This window comes from Lithobates pipiens, unplaced genomic scaffold (genome assembly GCF_037356315.1).
Source record: "Lithobates pipiens isolate NorthernLeopardFrog02 unplaced genomic scaffold, aLitPip1_a1.2 Scaffold_22, whole genome shotgun sequence".
Lineage (NCBI taxonomy): Eukaryota > Metazoa > Chordata > Amphibia > Anura > Ranidae > Lithobates > Lithobates pipiens.
In genome coordinates, this window is record NW_027507784.1 from 233,432,674 (window position 1) to 233,449,138 (window position 16,465).

Genomic DNA, 16,465 nt, shown 5'->3' on the forward strand with positions numbered 1-16,465 from the left:
GGTGCCTCCTTGGTGATTGATATAAGCCACTGCTGTGTTTTGCAGCAGTCTTGAATGAAACCGAGCATAGGGAACTGCTTCGAATGAAGCCAGAATCTTCCCCAGCAGCCTCCTACAAAGGTGAATATAAGGACCCTTCTTTGCTCTGACTATCTGAGTCAGTTCTTTTATGGCACCAATTTTTGCCTGGGGTAAAATACTCTTTTCTGGGCTGTATCTATGACCAGACCCAAATACTCTAGTCTTCTTACTGGTTTTAACCACCTCAATACAGTGCAGTTACACCCCCTTCCTGACCAGACAAATTTTCAGCTTTCAGCGCTCTCACAGTTTGAATGACAATTACTCAGTCATCCAACACTGTACCCATATGAAACTTGCGTCCTTTTTTCCACACAAATAGAGCTTTCTTTTAGTGGTATTTAATAACTAGGGGTTTTTTTTTTATGCTATAAATAAAATAAAATGTAAATTTTGTGAAAAAAATGCCTTTTTCTTTATTTCTGTCATAAATTTTTGCTAATTAGTAATTTTTCTTCATAAATTTTGGCCAAAATGTATACTGCTACCTATCTTTGGTAAAAAATAACCCACATTAGTATATATTATTTGGTCTTTGTGAAAGTTATAGAGTCTACAAACTATGGTGCCAATCGCTGAAAATTGATCACATCTGATCAGGCCTTCAGTAAATCTGGTGTATCTAATTTCTTGAGACACTAACAAGTCAGGAAAGTACAAATACCCCCCAAATTACCCCTTTTTAGAAGGTAGACATTCCAAGGTATTAAGTAAGTAGCATGGTGAGTTTTTTTAAGTTGTCATTTTTTCCCACAATTCTTTGCAAAATGAAGATTTTTTTATTATTATTTTTTTTATTTTTTTTTACAAAATTGTCATATTATCAGGTTATTTCTCACACACAGCATATGCATACAACAAATTACACCCCAAAATACATTCTGCTACTCTTCCCGAGTACGGCGATACCACATGTGTGAGACTTTTACACAGCCTGGCCACATACACAGCACCAACATTGACCAACACTCCTGATCCTAAAAAAGGATTCCAAAAACATTAAAAGAGGATTCCAAAATCACAGTGTCTCTAGACACTTCAGAGATTATCATAACCGAGATCCTAATCTCATGACTTTTTACGGTATTGATAAAATCAAAGGGCATTGGAGAGGAGAAGATAGAAGAATTAAAGTCTCAAAGAATGAGACTAAATGGATATTCCTCTTGGACACTTTACAACCATCAGGCCTAAATATAGATCTGGACCTCAATTGTTTTTTTAACCAATTATTAGTCCATTTAGTAACCCCCTTCCTCATTTTCGTCCTTCGTTAATCTTTTTTTTTTTTTTTTTTCCTGTCCAAATTCACATCCTACCAGGCTAAATGCAGTATATATTTCTATAGGATCAAAGGTAATACATTCGACTAGGTCGGATGTAGTATATTAAACCAAACATCTAAATAAATAAATAAAAAGAAATATAGCAATTATATCAACTTTTCTATTTTATACTATTTTAGAAATTTTCACACACCTATCCCTTTTTTTCTATTTTAGTTAGTCCTCTCCTTTTTATTCTTCTTTAACTAATTGGGCACAAATATATAGACGTATTTAATAAAGGCTCGTCTATACATTACCAAAAATTAGGATTATGGAAATTAATATTGAGATGGTGATTCTCATTAAAAATATATATTTTAAATTTTATTTATTTTTTATTTTATTATTTTTATTTTTATTTCTAGCCCATAGAATAACATTAACAAATTTTTTGATCTCTCCCCCCTCCTTACACACCATGAGCAATTTCCATCCAAGAAATACTACTTTCTAATATAAAATACTCTTTAACCATTATGATTGTTTTTTCCTGGTATGTATTCGCTGTGAGGAGTTATGCATTCACTCATTTTCATTTATTACCATTATTATTTCTCATGATTATTTGTTATTATTTTTAATCATTATCATTATTATTCTCCAATTGTAATGCGGATACAAATTGGGGGGGTCTTGCAGCTACATTTTATTTCATTTTGATTTTTCATTCTCATTTTCATTGGTATTTTTACTTTATTTTGCATGCTTCATTATTGTGCTTTAAATTTTAAATCATTAGTGTGACCCAAACCTAATTGTAAAAATATTTTTGTTTTAACTGTATTAAGTGCGGAACTTTATTTTGCATTCACCATCGCAGCACATCAAACACTGAACCGCCCCTTGCATTAATGACACACTGGGTGTCTGTGGCTCTTGTTTCTTCCTCCTCCTTCCCTAAGCACGGGCAGTGAAGTTGGTGGTCTGCGCAAGCGCCACAGAGGCATTCACCTATTGGGCTTTACAAATTCCCATATTCCAGTAGGTAAAATGGCGCCGATGCGCTCGTGCATGCGCCGTAATGATAGTACACCTTATATAAAGAGAGTGGAGCACCAAGATGGGCGCTCCAGACGACGTCCGGCGACGAAACGCGTAGGGAATGGCCTAAGGTGTATACACTCTCGCATAGCGGCGGCGGCAGTGAATTCAAAACACGTTGTAACCCACATCCATTGAAACACATTTTTTAACCTCTAATGTGTGAGTAGCTTTCTATTTACTTAATAAAGTGTTTTAAAAAACTGGATTACACTATGTTTGCCTCATCTTGCTTTAAATGAGGAAAATCTTTGGATTACCACTGGATATTAACCGGACCAGCTCTACACAGCGACACAGGGGCTTACACTGTGGAGGCGCATTAACCCCTTAAGGGGAGAGGGAGCTGGTGAGTGCGGACTATTGTCTTTTCACACGAAAAATCGCACCGGTTGCAATCCAGGAATCCACTGAAAATTAAAGCACACAGTCACCTTTGTTTGTTTTAGAAGAACTTTTTATTGGAGCTGTATTGTCTTTTTTGCCGTTGGACTTTCATATCAACTAGAAAACCAAAAAACGCATGCTATAATTTAGCGACTTTATAAGCAAATAAGGACAGAAAATATATATACTATGGCATTTTAAGTAGCACACAACACTTTTTTACAGTAGTTATTGTCATCTTTGTTAATAAGGCACTTTTTTGCATGTTTAGCACCAAAGCATATTTGCACTCTTAAAAAAATCGCAATAAGTGAATTTAACGTTTATATGTGAAGTAGGTCTTTCACAATTTTTGTCTACGCATATGGCTAGCGATTTATATATGTAGAATATTTATTTGGGTTTTTTTTTTCATACAATATTGGTTTCTTTATATTTTATTGTCACATTGTCATGTAGGCACTTTTTAGTTACACTTCTTATTCTTTTCACATATTCACACAGATCTTTGTAAAAACAATATGTAATTAAAGTGGTTGTCCAGCCAAAATGTGGCTGTTTAAATAAAAATAACCTATCATACACTTATCATACACAAGCTTAAAGCATTCTAGTAAAGTTAGTCTGTAAACAAAGGTCCGTTTTGTTAGGTTATTACAGCATTTTGTAACTTTATAAACTTGCAGCAGACCGTGGCCATCTTAGGTGTGGGCATCTGAAGCCAGACTGTATTTCTTCCTGGATCTCTCTCAGCCTTGCAAATCTCGCACATGCTCAGTGCTGCACAAGCAGTGAAATAGGTTTCAGGTCAGGTTTCCATAGCAACGGCAGTACCAGAGGAAGTTGCCGCCCCTTAGCTATGCAAACCCCTCCTCGCCTCCTCCCTCCAGGAACCAGGAAATATACTGCATTTATAACAACAGACACCAGCAGCAAAAGGTAAGAGGCTTAAAAATATACTAATTGTAAACTAAATCATTTGCTTCTGTGCAGATATATCTACATAACAAGAGATATATATCTTGTTTTATATATATATATATATATATATATATATATATATATATATAGTGTATATCTTGTTATGTGTGTGTATGTATATATCTATATAGGTATATCTATATCTCTTGTTATACATGTATCTTATATATGTATCTTGTTATATATGTGTGTGTGTTTCTCTCTCTCTCTCTCTCTCTATATATATGTGTGTGTGTATATATGTATATCTACACCCAGCGGCTACTTTTTTCTGTACAGCTTTTCATAAAAAAATAATAATCGCAGCAACAAAATTAACCACTTGCTTACTGGGCACTTAAACACCCTTCCTGCCCAGACCAATTTTCAGCTTTCGGTGCTCTCACACTTTGAATGACAATTACTCAGTCATGCAACACTGTACCCAAATGAATTTTGTGTCCTTTTTTTCCCACAAATAGAGCTTTCTTTTGGTGGTATTTGATCACCTCTGGGGTTTTTATTTTTTGCGCTATAAATGAAAAAAGACCGAAAATTTTGAAAAAAAACGCATATTTCTTTGTTTCTGTGACAGAATTATGCAAATTATTAATTTTTCTTCATAAATTTTGGCCACAATTTATACTGCTACATATCTTTGGTAAAAATAACCCAAATTAGTGGATATTATTTGGTCTTTGTGAAAGTTAGAGAGTCTACAAGCTGTGGTGCGAATCGCACAAAATTGATCACATCTGATGTACTGGTGGCCTATCTCGCTTCTTGTGACCCGAACAAGTCAGGAAAGTACAAATACCCCCCAAATGACCCCTTTTTGGAAAGTAGACATTCCAAGGTATTTAGTAAGAGGCATGGTGAGCTTTTTGATGTTGTCATTTTTTTCCCACAATTCTTTGCAAAATGAAGATTTTTAATTTTCTTTATTTTTCTCCACAAAATTGTCATTGTAATAGGTTATTTCTCTCACGTGGCATGTGTATACCACAAATGACACCCCCCAAAAAATTCTGCTACTCCTCCTGAGTATTACAATACCACATGTGTGGGACTTTTTCACAGCCTGGCCACATAGAGAGGCCCAACATGCAGGGAGCGCCATCACGTGTTCTAGAAGCATAAATTACACATCTAACTTGTTGACTATTTATTACACTTTTGAAGCACCAGGACAATGACACGTGACACTGATGACAGATGGCACTGATACGTGGCAATGATGAGACTTATACGTGGCACTGATGACACGTGGCACTGATGACAGATGACACTAATATGTGGCACTGATGACACGTGGCACTAATACGTGGCACTGATGACACGTGGCACTAATACGTGGCACTGATGACACGTGGCACTAATACGTGGCACTGATGACACGTGGCACTAATGACATGTGGCACTAATACGTGGCACTAATACGTGCCACCGGTGACAGATGGCACTAATACGTGGCACCAATGACGCGTGACACTGATGACAGATGGCACTGATAAGTGGCATTGATGACACGTGACACTGACAACAGATGGCACGTGACACTGACAGGTGGCACTGATGACAAATGGCACTGATACGTGGCACTGATGACAGATGGCACTAATACATGGCACTGATGACAGATGGCACTATGTGGCACTAATAACACGTGGCACTGATGACAGATGCCACTTATACGTGGCACTGATGACAGATGGCACTGGGGACAAATGGCACTGACAACAGGTGGCACTGGGGACAGATAGCACTGCGGGCAGGTGGCACTGGGGTGGGGTGGATTGCACTGGGGTGGATGGCACTGGGGTGGATGGCACTGGGGCGGATGGCACTGGGGCAGGATGGCACTGGGGCAGGATGGCACTGGGGCGGATGGCACTGGGGCGGATGGCACTGGGGCAGGATGGCACTGGGGCAGGATGGCACTGGGGGGGCATGGCACTGGGGGGGGTTGGCACTTTTTTTTAACTTTTTTTTTTTTTTTCTTTTGTACACTGACGGCTGCTGCAGCCGTTCTTCTCTCCCCTCTCACACGCTGTCTGTGTGAGGAGGGAGAGCGGCGCTGAGAGATGATCTCATATGTTTACATATGAGATCATCTCCCATTGGACACGCCGATCACGCTGTAAACGGCCGCTGTGATTGGCCGTTTACAGCGATCTGTGTTTGCCTGTCCCCGGGGGACACGGCAAACACAGAACTTCCGCGATGCGCGCCCGCGGCGGCGCGCATTGCGGAAGTAAACACCAGGCCGTCCAGGGACGGCCAGGCGAGGGAAGCCGCCCGCCCTAAGGCCGTCATTCGGCTATAGGGCGGGCGGGAAGCGGTTAATATTTGCATTGTTCGATCGCCACTTTGCTCACCCATTGCTGCCTACCAGTCCCGCACTTACCCCATCCATGTCATGGCTACGGTGGCTTACCCCTGCATCTCTCCCGAGTCCTGGCGTTTGCTTATTATCACGGCCAATCGGGTCTTAGGTAGGACTCCCACCCAGTTGTGTCTCAGGACCCTTTTCCCATGATTGACCAAAGAGGAAATTAGTGTCACAATAACGAGTTTAAATTTGCTATGTCACACAAGTGGGTGGGCTTTGAGCACGGTGCTCTCTGCGCCATGGTCACCCTTTCTTGAAGCCTATTAGAGCCTTTGGGCTCTAATCAAATGCTTACAAAAATAAACAACCCCACGTTGTAATCCATGCATCCATCAACCTTCATGTAGATATAGGGGCATGGATATGGGGGTGTGGTGCGTGTGACTCCATTATGGACCATTTGTTATGTGTGTGTTAAAATCCCTACTTCATATGTGAGTTCAGAGTTTTTAATGGTACAGATTTTAGAAAGGCAACATTTACTCAAATAACCACTATTTACAACCAAGGTATGCAGAATACCATCTCTTTATGCTCAACACATTGAAACTTCAAGTAGATGGGCTACAGCAGCAGAAAACCACATTGGGTGCCACTCCAGTCATCTAAGTACATGATGATATTGAGGCTACAATTGTCACAGATTCACCAAATTTGGTCAATATAAGATTGAAAAAATGTTGACTGGTCCGATGAGTCTCATTTTCTGTTGTAACATTCAGATGGTAGGGTTTTAAATTTGCATTAAAAAAAATAAAAGTGAAAGCATGAATCAATCCATCCTGCCTTGTATCACCGGTTCAGGTTGGTGGTGGGGGTGTAATCAGGTCTGGTGCAAGAATTTTTGACACCCTAGGCGAAACCTCATTTTGCTGCCCCCCCCCCCCCCCCCCCATTGGCTCTGCCCATGGCTCCACTACCTTTGCAATATGTGACCCGCCCAACCATTACACACACACACTGACCCACCTACCAGACACATACGCTGACCCACCTACCTGACCATTACACACACACTGACCCACTTACCTGACACATACACTGACCTACCTGACCATTACACACACTGACCCACCAACCTGACACATACATTGACCTACCTGACCATTACACATACACTGACCCACCTACCTGACACACAGATACACTGACCTACCTACCTGACACATACACTGACCTACCTGACCATTACACACACACGCACTGACCTACCTACTCGACCATTACACACACTGACCCACCAACCTGACACATACATTGACCTAACTGACCATTACACACACACACACACACACACACACACACACACTGACCCACCTACCTGACACATACACTGACCTACCTGACCATTACACACACACACCGACCTACCTACCTGACACATACACTGACCTACCTACTTGACCATTACACACACTGACCCACACATTGAGCTACCTGACCATTACACATACACTGACCCGCCTACCTGACACACACACATACACTGACCTACCTGACCATTACAAACACACACACACATACTGACCTACCTAGCTGACTTCTTATTTCCTGCACTACTCCCCCCCCCCCCACAGCTCGCTGTAGATAGTGATCCTCCCTCCTCCTTACCTCTGCTTCATCGACCATTACATCCGGGGCTCTCCTCAGCACTGGGCGGTGTTGCTCTGGTGTCGGCTAACAGATGCCGCACCTCTCAATGCTCTGATCTCCACCGAGCCACGCCCCTCCTCCCCACACACACACACACACACTGCTGTGAGCTTTTACTCTGTGGGGATTGGAGGCATACAGAGGCCGTGGCTGCGCCCTGGGGGGTAGTGCGCCCTAGGCGTCTGCCTACTCCGCCTAGTGTTAGCACCGGCCCTGGGTGTAATGGTGGGGGGTATATTTTCCTTGCCACACTTTGGACCCCTTAGTACCAATTGAGTATTATTTAAACACCACGGCCTACCTGAGTATTGTTGCTGACCATGTCCATCCCTTTATAGCTGCAGTGTCCCCATCTTCTGATGGCTCCTTCCAGTTCTACACTCAAAACGGTGCTGTGAAAGCTGTACATAATAAAGTGTCCAGTATGTATGTATTTATACCTATACACAAACACTTTTTGTTTCATTATATGTGCGTTACTATACATATTATGTGTGTACATATATACATTTTTTCTTTACTAACTATACAAAATATAATTTTAGTTATTTCTCATTTAACCCAATTTATAATTTTTTGTGATCTAATAATTTTTTTTTTATTCTTACATCTAACAGATCTTACTGATAAAAAATAATGGTAAGTAACTTTTTAGATTTCAAAAACAAACTTACAATGTTTATAATGTAAAAGTTACATGTCTGTACTTCGTATTGTAGCCATGCATGAGCTCGTTTGGCTGGGCTTCTCCCGTTTTCAGCTGGTCTGAAGTCCGCTCTCTGCTGACATCACACAGATCAGTCCAGGCACCGTGTCATCCCGACTCTGGAAGTTTGGATGCGCCAGGTGCTTGGACTGCGAGCCATCTCAGTGGAGAGCCGCTGAGTGACAGGCTGCAGCTCTCCGATTGGCTCGGTTCTCACGGATCCCCCTTGGCGATGTTTGATCGATCTATTCTCAGTGCAAGGCGCCGGTGGACACATGAGGCATCGGTCACATGCTGCATCCACCTTGGTAAGTATAACGTTTAAAAAAAAACAAAAAAAAACCCACCACAATTCTCTTTTAATGTTTTTTTCAGTGTGTGCCAAAAAATAAATGTAAAATCCATAGCTACAAATACAGTAGCTGGTGACTTTTAATCTATGGACACTTACCTGTCCAGTGAGGCTGCAATGTCTTTTCAGATCAGCTGTTGGTAGCTGCCGCCACCATGACCAGTATGAGAAACTGGCATTGAATCCATTGGGATTCATGGTCATATCCCTAATGTGCATACGCAAATCATGATGCACTCTCCAAATGTCATGGGGGCAAAGGAGGGAGGTTCCAACGTTTGACGTACCAAACCTCGCCTATGTCAGATGGAAGTGGAAATATGTACCTGTCAAAAACAGTTGTGGGAAGGCAGATAAGTGTAGCTATAACTCCAATTGGAGCCTTGCAACTTCACAGCTAGTTTCCCAATGCGCATGCTTGAACCGTGTTGCGCTTTGACAATGGAAATGTTGCATGTAAAGGAGGAAGAGGGAGACAAACCTATTGGACAGACCATTTCTTGTACCAATGTTGACTGTGAAGTGTGGTCAAGGAAGCAAGACAGTTAATTCGTTGTTTGATTTAAAAAGCCCTCATTTTATTGGCGTAGGTATCTAAGGGATGGGGTAGGTGAGAATATAGGAAGAGGACATTGGATAGGGGGGGTTATTTCTTGAAGGCATTCCTGTAGGCATTACAAGTGCAATCTCTAAGTGTGTGTGTGTGTGTGTCCATAAAGAATTTTAAAATTGACAATGCTCTTGATAAGTAGAAAATATCTTTTAATGTAAACATTTTTTTATTAAAGCAGGGTGCAATACTGCCTCAGATTGAAGTTGAAAACCCCTCTGTTAGCAACTACATAGAGTGTGAGCATTATTAGAAATAGCTTGAGGTATCATGAAGTGTAATTATAAAATTAAATAAAAGAAGAACCATGATGAATTACTATCAAACATTATTTATTTAAATAAAAATAAACAACATCTTTCTTTAACCACTTCCCGACCAGCGCACGACGATGTACGTCGACAGAATGGCACGGGCAGGCATATTGGCGTACAGGTAAGTCCAATATTCAATGCCGCCCTGCCATCGGGAGCGCGCCGCCGTCAGCGCGCTCCCGCGCTGGTCGGGACCCCCGTGAGTCCGGTCGCGGGACCCGCAGACTCGATCGCCGCGGGCATCCCCGCGATCATCTCACGGAGCGGCCGAATGGAGGAAATGCTGTGTAAACAACATTTCTCCATTCTGCCTAGCAACTAGTGACGCTGATCTCTGCTCCATGTGATTGGAGCAGAGATCAGTGTTCACTAAATGAAAGCCCAACCCCCCCACAGTTAGTAACACACCCCTAGGAACACTTAACCCCTACACTGCCACCCACTGGTTAACCCTTTCACTGCCAGTGTCATTTACACAGGAATCACTGCATTTATATAGCAGTGATTACTGTATAAATGACAATGGTCCCAAAAATGTCTGATGGGTCCCCCACAATGTCGCAGTCACAATAAAAATCGCTGATCGCCGCCATTACTAGTAAAAAAAAAAAATAATAAAAAATTATTAATAAAAATGCTATAAAACTAACCCTATTTTGTAAACGCTATAACTTTTGCGCAAACCAATCAATAATCGCTTATTGCGATTTTTTTTACCAAAAATGTGTAGAAGAATACGTATCGGCCTAAACTGAGGGAAAAAAATGTTTTTTTATATATTTTTGGGGGATAGTTATTATAACAAAAAGTAAAAAATAATGCGTTTTTTTCAAAATTGTCGCTCTATTTTTGTTTATAACGCAAAAAATAAAAACCGCAGGGGTGATCAAATACCACCAAAAGAAAGCTCTATTTGTGGGAAAAAAAGGACGTCAATTTTGTTTGGGAGCCACGTCGCACGACCGCGCAATTGTCAGTTAAAGCGACGCAGTGCCGAATCGCAAAAAGTGGTCTGGTCTTTGACCAGCAAAATGGTCCGGTCTGCAAGTGGTTAAATACATTTTTGCCAAACAAGAATAAATATTAAATCAAAATTCGTAATAAAATTAATTTTATTTATTAACCTATAAAGGATAAATAGGTAAAGAAAATATTTTTTGGTTTATGCTACAGAGACAAATGTTGCTTGAGGAACTATGGTCACAATATCCAGAGCCAGAAAACGATCCAGCATTTCCATGTAATCCATTACAAAAGATTTTCATGCTGCAATCAACAAACTAAAGAGGAAGGTGAAACAGAACGTCTTGGGAATAGGAAATGGTGTAAGTGCAGAAAATGCAATATCCAATATTACTGATAATCTATAAAAAAAAAGCCAAAAAAAAAAAAAACTGTGATCTGTGTGTATATAAAAAAAAAAAAAATAATAATAAGCTGGTGTGGTGACATTCCTAGACTCCAGGACAGGTAAGTGTCCTAATATTTAAAATCTACAGCTGTAGTCTGTGTAGCTGCTGGCTTTTAGATTTCTGAAAAAGGTAGGCAGACCTACGATTTAACAAATTAAAAGTTCCAATATATAGTGAATTATTTGTTATGCAACTGTAATAATTTTTATTTATTTATTTTTAAGACGATTGCGGAAGACAGCTTATAGAACGTTTACTGCATGGATCTATGGCTACTTGGGAAAGGGAAACCGGAGAGTCATCCCATCTTGTGCTGTTAATGCAGTACGAAACGCTTTGTTAAAGATCACAACGATTCATGTCGAATTCATGTATTCTAATGCTTATGAAGCCTCAGAACTGGCCTTAGAGTAACATTCAATTTAAATTATTTTATATAATTTTTTTTACATTATGTTAAAAATGTTATGAAAAAAATAAATAAATAGTAAACTGAATGAGAATATTTATACCTTTTTTCATGTTTGATTTTATACTTACAAGGTTTTTAGATACCACAAACCAGAAATGGATATCCTAGTTTAAATAAAACATATTCGGAATCGGTCTCCTCTCTTGTCTTCCAGTATCAAAGGTATAAATTGTTCAACCATTGGGCTGTGCATTCCAGCATTTCTTAACCACTGTTAGATTTGATCCGGATTTTGGGGAAATTAATATAATTGAATATCTGGTGTGGTTTGTGTATGACCAGTGCCATAACCACAGGTTTTGATAAAGCAGTTAGGCATATCTAAAAAGGGGGAAAAAAAGTCACATATTATAAAACACATTATAAATAAACACACCATCCATATTCACAACTATATTAATATAATTACAAAAAATAAAAAAATAAAACCTAATCTAATACGATTAGGTTAGTATTGTCATTGCCCCAATTTTAAATCGCTATAAAAGCACAAAAAAAAAAAATGTTAGAATGTTCTATCAATGGTTTTAATAATAGAGATATCCACCAACCATAAATGAACACCAATGCATGTCTTCAAACCGATTTCTTCTTGATGATACTCAATAAATATTAAAAGAAGTATAAAAATAAAAAAAATAAAAATGTAAACTCCATAAAAATGTGGACAATTGTAATATAAGAGCACCTGGATCATAAATCAAAACGGTATTGTCTACAGCAGGGGTGGATCCAGAGCCTAGTCTCGGGAGGGGCACTGCCAGAAAAAAAATTTTTTGGGGGTAAATTTATCAGGGAAATTGCTGGTGTTAGCGATTCAATCATCACGGCGCCATGGTTGTTATGGTGTCAGGATGATTGAAGCACATTACTATTATTACATTGTTATAAAAAATTAAATGGTTCAACTCACCATAATGTAGAATCAGTGGGAGCCCTGAGCGTGTCACCTGCTGCTGTCACCTGCCACACGTTGCGGATAGTCACTTGCCACGTCGCCTGTCACCAGATGCAGATTGTCACTTGTCACACCACCAGATGCAGATTGTCACTCACCACGTCCCATGCCACAAGTTGCAGATTGTCACTTGCCACGTCACCTTTCACCAGATGCAGATTGTCACTTGCCACGTCCCATGCCACACAATGTGGATTGTCACTTGCCATGTCCCAGGCAGCAGATTACCAGTCAAGCAGCAGAGAGATGAAATAATCTCTCTGCTGCCGCGGCTGCCTGCACACTGCACAGTGAGGGCGGAACTGCAGGGACGCAGGGCGGGCGCCTGGCAGTGAGAGATATCATCTCTCTTCTCCCCCGCCCGCCCGCCGGCTCCCTGATTGGCCAGCAGTCGCTCACATACTGTCAGTTATCCGAGCCGAGCCACCCACTGTCTCTCAACAGAGCCAGCCCGCCGGCTCTCACCCTCGGCGACACCTGCCTGCCCACTCACATTCTCGGAGGTGGCAATTTTTTTTTTTTTAAGGAGTTTGGATTGCAGATAGGCTTGTGTAAGCAGATACAAGTCCGTTTACATATGCCGTTCTATAGAGGTGAATGGAGGGTCAGATTGGGTCCTCATGAAAAACAGACAGGTAGACCCGATCGGACCAATCGTGTGAAAGGGGCCTAAGGCTGCTTTCACACAGACGCATTGCGGTTTTCTTACATCTCAACTGACCTTGATCTTCACTTCTTCCTCAGGATTCCTGCAGCTGGTTGTGGCTGTCCCCCATGTGGTTATAACTGGTGGCTGCTGCTGGCTGTCCTAAAGGGCTGGTACTTCGGACAGGTGCTGGTACTGCTGGCTGTTAGGTCTGATCACACCTATGGCATTTTTAGTGCTTTTTGCAGATTTGCTCTACAGAATGTGTTCCATTTCAATCCAATGTTAAATGGATGTGGTGCAAATTTGCAAAAAGCACAAAAAATGCATAGGTGTGAATCAGGCGTTACTGCTGCTGGGCACTGCCTGCTGATACCACCGGCTGGTACTTGTACTGCTGGCTGGTACTGGTGGCGGTTACTGCTGTTTGGTACTGGTAATGCTGCTGGGTACTGGTGTCCAAATTGCGGGTTCCCATGCGTTAGTGTGACAGAAAACAGAAGCATGCTGCTGCTGTAGAGAGCAGAAGCGATGCTTCATGTCATAGGCGGGAGTACATTTGGTATCACTCCACCTGAGAAGGAGCCAGCTGGCTTCCTCTAAGGACGGCTCCGTTCTTTGCGCTGATGCTCGGAGATGGAGGGTCGGGAACCCGCGATCTGGGCATGCTGACCCGACATCTCAGAGCAAGACATGGCGGGCCACATCAGAGTGCCAGCGGTTGGGCACCGCTTGAATAGCCCATTGAGCTTATGCCTACAAAAAAATAATAATTATAGTTATAGTTGTCACCACACACTTCTGTGATAAAAAAAGTGTGCTCAGGTGCACAACAAAGACTAATAAATTTCCACCAAAAAATAAAGCTCCACTCACGAGAGAGAGATTTGTTTATTTTCTTGTGTGATATAGAAATAATAAAATATATGTATTCTTAGTGTAACGTGAGTGTCAGATACAGACCTTAGATATAATCTGACCTATAACCATATATTAAATAATAAAAAAAAAAAAAACACCACACCACACACACAAATGTATGAGAATATAGAATTTTATTTGTCTAATTTTATACATTTGTATATTTAATACATTTAACAATATTTGTGAAAGCCTTTTTATAATTACAATAGGGAGAGGGAGAGAGAGAGAGAGAGGGAGAGGGAGGGAGAGGGAGAGGGAGGGAGAGAGAGGGGAGAGAGAGGGGGAGGAAAAGAGAGGGAGAGGAATGAACCTTTTCATACTATTTCTTAATTTTTAGTTTTCCAAATTTGCAAAATCATTTGGATCTTCAACCTAGAGGATTAAAAAAAAAAAATTAATTATAAATTTAATAAAAATATATACACATTTGTGAATAAATTGCATTATTTTGTTCATTGCTTACCTGTAAATGGCGTACACCAAGTAAAGATGAATTTCTACAGTCCTACAGCTTCTGCAATAAAAAATAAATAAATAAATAAAAAAGGTAATGACTAGATTTCATCATTCTATGATAAGGGGTAGTGGGCAAGTTGAAAAGGGAGAGCAGATGAGGGTGACGCAGGAAGAGGGGTATAGAGACAAAATCTACCTGCCCAGCACAGCACACGTCCCACCACCCCACATCTGCCCCCACACCTCCCCCCACCGCACATCTCCCATGTCCCCCCAGCACAGCCCACCCCCCCACCACACAGCACATCTCACCTCACCTCACATGTCCCCTCACACCACACATCTCCCATGTCCCCCAGCACAGCCCACGTCCCCCAAGCCCATCACATCTCACCGCACATGTCCCCCCACCCGACATGTCCCCCTAACGCACAACACATCCCACCACACAGCACATGTCCCATGGAGGACAGTGTCAGCAGGGCAGAGGACAGTGTCAGAGTAAATGGTGTCAGAAGGGCAGAGGACAGTGTCAGTAGGGCAGAGGACAGTGTCAGGAGGGCAGAGGACAGTGTCAGGAGGGCAGAGGACGGTGTCAGCAGGGCAGAAGAAGACGGTGTCAGCAGGGCAGAAGAAGACGGTGTCAGCAGGGCAGAAGAAGACGGTGTCAGCAGGGCAGAAGAAGACGGTGTCAGCAGGGCAGAAGAAGACGGTGTCAGCAGGGCAGAAGAAGACGGTGTCAGCAGGGCAGAAGAAGACGGTGTCAGCAGGGCAGAAGAAGACGGTGTCAGCAGGGCAGAAGAAGACGGTGTCAGCAGGGCAGAAGGCAGTGTCAGCAGGGCAGAAGGCAGTGTCAGCAGGGCAGAAGGCAGTGTCAGCAGGGCAGAAGGCAGTGTCAGCAGGGCAGTGTCAGCAGGGCAGAGGGCAGTGTCAGTAGGGTAAATGGTGTCAGTAGGGCAGAGGACAGTGTCAGCAGGGCAGAGGACAGTGTCAGCAGGGCAGAGGACAGTGTCAGCAGGGCAGAAGACAGTGTCAGCAGGGCAGAAGACAGTGTCAGCAGGGCAGAAGACAGTGTCAGCAGGGCAGAAGACAGTGTCAGCAGGGCAGAAGACAGTGTCAGCAGGGCAGAAGACAGTGTCAGAGTAAATGGTGTCAGTAGGGCAGAGGACAGTGTCAGCAGGGCGGAGGACAGTGTCAGCAGGGCGGAGGACAGTGTCAGCAGGGTGGAGGACAGTGTCAGCAGGGCGGAGGACAGTGTCAGCAGGGCGGAGGACAGTGTCAGCAGGGCGGAGGACAGTGTCAGCAGGGCGGAGGACAGTGTCAGCAGGGCGGAGGACAGTGTCAGCAGGGCGGAGGACAGTGTCAGCAGGGCGGAAGACAGTGTCAGCAGGGCTGGAAGACAGTGTCAGCAGGGCTGGAAGACAGTGTCAGCAGGGCGGAAGACAGTGTCAGCAGGGCGGAAGACAGTGTCAGCAGGGCGGAAGACAGTGTCAGCAGGGCGGAAGACAGTGTCAGCAGGTAGGAAGACAGTGTCAGCAGGTAGGAAGACAGTGTCAGCAGGTAGGAAGACAGTGTCAGCAGGTAGGAAGACAGTGTCAGCAGGTAGGAAGACAGTGTCAGCAGGTAGGAAGACAGTGTCAGCAGGTAGGAAGACAGTGTCAGCAGGGCAGAGGATGGTGTCAGTAGGGCAGAGGACAGTGTCAGTAGAGTAAATGGTGTCAGTAGGGCAGAGGGCAGTGTCAGCAGGGCAGTGTCAGAGTAAATGGTGTCAGT

General features: G+C 42.5%; 1 long non-coding RNA gene across 1 annotated transcript; it reads left to right on the forward strand.

Moving 5' to 3' along the window:
• The first annotated feature begins 3,633 nt into the window (after window positions 1-3,633).
• On the forward strand, window positions 3,634-11,745 carry LOC143925491 (uncharacterized). The gene is made up of 4 exons (XR_013262007.1): window positions 3,634-3,776; window positions 8,460-8,481; window positions 10,998-11,149; window positions 11,461-11,745. It is a non-coding gene; the product is annotated as an uncharacterized LOC143925491 (long non-coding RNA).
• The last annotated feature ends 4,720 nt before the right edge of the window (window positions 11,746-16,465 follow it).